Raw genomic sequence first — 5,183 nt, 5'->3', positions numbered from 1 at the left:
GTTTTTCTCCCCCCTCCCCACCCGTTCAACCACCGGCTTCTTGGCGAATTCCCCGTAGTGGGTACGCGCTATATTATAGGGAGTAAGCAAGCAAGAAACGCGATGTCGACTGCAGCCTAAAATTTGTGACGAACACTTGAGGAGTTGTCAAACTTTTGCAAATTTTATGAACAAGCTTCAAACACAATTTAACCAAAATTATGGCACGGTTCTGCGTTTTATACTTCTTTTTTTGTTATTCAAACGTAGCGCAGCACTTTGTAAGATATCAAATTACGGTCTCACTATAGTTGAACGCGATGATTGTGGGAGAGCATTCCAACTGGTCATGATAGAGGAACTCTGAATAAGATCCCTGGATAAACAGGTTTGCTTATCTAATGACATTAACTCTGCGCAGCGCTACCGCGCCATGTCGCGTCTCGTGCACAAAAACCCCAGCAGCAACCACAGCAAACCGCCCAATCCTTGGCCGATCCCCCACGGTGGGTATGTGCCATTTGTACTGTGGATCATCATCATCATCATCAGCTCGTGCCTTCCGCTGTTCTTTTCCCATCAACCTATACTCAGTCAGTAGTGGCAAGTGTTAGACGTTGCGCTGACGTTCCAGAAGGTGAAGCTCCTGGATCTTTTTTACCAAAAGGCATCTGCGCAACTTCGGGGCTTTCCGACGGAAGGCAAGTAGCGTCGGCACTTTGCTCGTTCTCGCGACGGCAGTGCGGCAGGGCCGCACGAAGGGTTGTACCCCAGTCTCACTGGGCACTTTCGATTGCGATCGATTCCGATCGGGATCAAATTTTTCGATCGCGATTAACTCCCTTGCACAAGCTGCTGATGGGAGCAAGCCGCGATCGAGGAATTCGATCCCGATCGTGCTCACTCGAGATGGAAAGTGCCTTATTGTGCGACTAGGATCTTAGCACTCAGCGATACACTCTCTCGGGAACGCTGCCGAGCAATGGTCCTGAATACAGATATCTGACTGCACAAAGAGGCTAGACGTGCTTATTCACGGCGGCTCACCGACAGCGTGGTTTATTGCAGCATTTTTTCTTTATTGCGATAGCAATTACGCGGACGCTCGAAGTGTGTCGTGCTTCTCTCTGACGGCGCTTGCGTGCGGCAGGTTAGATGAGTGCCTTTGACCTTGCAGAAAAATGACGATGCGAAATGAACGCACCGTCAACGCTGAGTCCAGTCAACACTCTCTTTGTACATCCTACCTATCTGAATGACTGGCTCACTCCGCGAACCCACACCTCTCTTCTCCCCCGGGCCCTTGTTAACCCAGTGTTGTATCGTGCAGGATACTGGAAGGAGACATTACAGACATTACTCAGTCCCTGACTGTTTATTCTATCTTCCTCTTCCTCTCCAGGCCGGCTCCCAAGCACGCGCCATCTAATGGCGCTGCAGTCGGCAGCGATGCCTTATACAACATATCCCCTCTTGGAAAAAAAAATACAAAACACGAAGAAAAAAAAAGAAAACGGTTGTTTGTCCATTATTGCCTAATGTAGTCCTGCAGCTTCTTCGGCGTCTTCTTGTTACGGGCGCTTCTTCTCACGCGGGCTTCGCATCCCGGCAGATTAAATGAAGCTTGTTGCGTGCGCTCTGCAGCAGGTGGTTCATGGTTAAAGCGTGCATTCTCATAGTTATCCGCGCTTGACGTGCCAGGTTGTGAAGGGTGATTTACAGCTGCAGTAGCGGAATTATCGGATGCCGGTGACCAGTTCATGACAGCAGAGGTACCGAACTTCATTTTGCTGATAGCTTCGCGGTGAACGGCCGCTAACTTGGAAGCATTCCAGACACGGCCATCTTCTAACAGGTAAGAGGCGGGTCCACGCTTCTCAATAATTTTCTTGGGCGCAGAAAACTGTGGAGATAGCTTCCCATGAACTGCAGGTAATTTAACCCGGACGTAGTCACCAACGACGAAGTTGGGTTCCTTGGCACCGCGCTTTTCATCGGTGTAACGCTTCGACTTGATTTGCTTGTTCTTGATGCGCTCTCGCAACTCCTGCAGTGCCTTTGAAGGGTCCGTGCTGAAACATTTGTCAGGCAATCCCACAATGTCGAGTCTGGTTCGAGGTTGTCGTCCATGAAGAAGAACAGCGGGTGCAACACCAGTAGTCGCATGAGGCGTACAGCGATATGTTTGCAGGTAATCAAGCATTGCTGTTCTCATATCACGGCGTTCTAACAGGGCCAATTGAATGTATGACTTTAATACCCTGTTAAATCTTTCAACCAAACCATTAGCTTGCGGGTAATACACAGAAGAGTTATAATGCGTGATTCCGCGCTCTGTGAGAAATTCTTCAAAATTCGCTGAAGAAAATTGTGGTCCATGATCGGATACGATACCGCGTGGATATCCTTCTCTTGCGAAAAGTTCAAGTAGAAATTTCTTCACTGTATATGTTGTCGCATCTCGTACGAAAGCCACCTCTGGCCACTTGCTGTAATAGTCAATAACTGTGATGGCAAAACGGCAGTCGGCTGAAGCTTGCGTGAAAGGTCCCACAATGTCGATAGCGACTTTTTCCCAAGCTTTCTCGGGAAGAGTGACGGGCTGCATTGGAGCTGCAGATGTACGCGCGGATTTGTCGCATGACTGGCAAGTTACACATGTGCGCACAAGTTCTTCAATGTGATTATCCATGCATGGCCACCAATATGACTCTCTAAGACGAGCTTTGGTGCGACTAATTCCTGGGTGTGACTCATGTGCCAGATCCATAACACGGCGTGTCAAAGTTGTAGGCACGACAATCCTGTCACCCCGGCACAGAACGTCGCTAACAACAGAGAGTTCAGATCGCACGTGAAAGTACGGTAGCAGATCTTTTGACAAGGATTTCTTGTCAGGCCAAGAAGTAGTGATAAACTGCTTCACTTGAGAGATAACCTGATCGGCGGCACATGCTTCTTGAAGCTCTTGCATGGTAACTACTGGGGACAGAAGACATATAAATTCTTCTTCGGGTGCATCGCGGATGAAATTCTCTAGGGGCAGCCGGGAGAGTGCGTCAGCCACGACGTTTTCGCTACCCTTCCTGTACTCCATGGTGTAGTTGTAGCACAGCAACCGTGATGACCAGCGCGCAATCCTTAACGGACGGTGACCTGTGCCTTTCGTTGAAAGGAGCGTAACCAAAGCAGCGTGGTCTGTCCGCAAAATGAAAGGTCGGCCCCACAGGTAAACGTGCCAGTGCTCGCAGGCCCAGACGCAGGCAAGGGCCTCGCGTTCACCGACCGAGTACTTCCGTTCATGTGGTTGCAGAGTACGAGAGGCGAACGCGACAGTTTGCAGTGATGTTCCGTTATCCTGCTGCAGTACAGCACCTAATCCATATCCTGAGGCATCAGTTGTAACGTACACAGGTAACTGAGGATCAAAAAGGTGAAGAACTTCGCAAGACGTTATCAGAGTTTTCAGCTGCTCCAAGCCGCTTTGTGCTGCTGCAGTCCAAGCGAAAGGCGCATTTCCTCGAAGCAAAGCACGCATTGGCTCCACAACATCAGAAAAATGCGGGATGAACTTGGAGTAGAAGCCTGCAAGTCCCAGCAGCGAACGAAGTTCATTGATATTTGTAGGTGATGGTGCCTTGGTTATCGCCTCGATAGATGACGTCAGTGGGAATAACCCTTTGGCGCTGACAACATGGCCAAGGAAAGTCAACTCTGCGACGTCAAAAACGCATTTATGATTGAGCCTGAGACCAGCATCAGAGAGCCGTTTCAAAACCGCGCGCAAATTGACCAAGTGATCCTCTCGGGAGCGTCCGTACACGATTATGTCGTCAATGTAAAATAACACGCATTTGCATCCTTTGAGGATCATATGCATCATCTTCTGAAACGCTGACGGTGCCGATGCCAGTCCGAAGCAAACCCTCTTGAAGCGGAATAGGCCGTCGTGTGTTATAAACGTCGTAAGATCACGACTTTCTGGACTTAGTGGCAACTGGTGATATGCCGAAGCTAAATCTAGCTTGGAGAATCGCTGTGCTCCAGCCAAGCTGTTCAAAAGTTCCTCAGTTTGTGGCAGGGGAAAACTGTCCACCACTATAGCTTTGTTTGGCTCTCGTAGATCTACGCACATGCGAATCGAGCCATCCTTTTTTCTGGCTACAACAATTGGTGAGACCCACTCTGAAGAGTCGACGCGCTCAATGATGTCCTGAGCTTCTAATTTTTGTACTTCTGCCGAGACTTGCTCACGAATGACGAGTGGTAGTCGTCTCAGCTTGCTGGCCACTGGTTGAACAGACGCTCGAACTCTGACCTTGTGAGTGAAACCCTTGACAGTTCCTAGCTGTTTTTCAAACAAGTGCTCGAACTCGGAACGTAATTCAGGAGGTAGCACAGGAGTTTCTTGTGTCATTAGCAGACACCTGAGCGGCGATCCTTGAATCTTCATATCCAGAGCTGCGATACCATCTAAACCAAGTATGGTTGTTCCTCCAGGCACAACGTACAGAAGAACAGAAGTGCATCGGCCGTGAAATGTGGCTGGAGCAATGAAACATCCTTTTATTGGAATTGCTGACTTAGAATAATCGAGGAGCTGGACGGATGTTGATGTCAGAGGAAATGCAGTAGCAAAATGACGTTGGTAAAGTTCTTCGGCTAGGATTGAAACCGATGATCCGGTGTCAATCAGGAACGATACGGAAACTCCTTCAATTTCCAACACGGCATAAATTCCCTTCTTACGGCTCCAGATGTGACAAACACTTAAGTGATCGTCTGGGTCAGCTGTATCTTTGTCGTCTTCCGCGACATGCTGAACTTTTTTCTCAGACTTTCGGAGAGACTTGCAGACCTTTTCCAGATGGCCAATCTTTCCACATTTACGACACTTATGTGTCCTAGCTTTGCAGAGAGGGCTATTCGCAAGATGGTCTAAAGAACCACAACGATAACACTCTTGCTCTTGCAAGGCTCGACGACTTTCAGTTTGCTTCTTATAGCATGTGCACGTGCCACAGTGCTTCTCTTTGATCTCTGAAGTGTTTTCGTCATTAACGTGATGCACTTGTGCTTCGTGTCGTGCAAGTTCTTTTGCTTCTCTTGTCGCTTGATCATGCTGTCTCGCAATGGTAAGAGCCCGAGAAAGCGTAAGAGACTCTTCCAGTAGAAGACGTTCGCGCAAATATTCACTGGTAGTT

The sequence above is a fragment of the Dermacentor silvarum genome, chromosome 6 (genome assembly GCF_013339745.2).
Source record: "Dermacentor silvarum isolate Dsil-2018 chromosome 6, BIME_Dsil_1.4, whole genome shotgun sequence".
Classification (NCBI taxonomy): Eukaryota; Metazoa; Arthropoda; class Arachnida; order Ixodida; family Ixodidae; genus Dermacentor; species Dermacentor silvarum.
The sequence above is the reverse complement of the archived record's forward strand: the minus strand, read 5'-3'. Positions refer to the sequence as shown.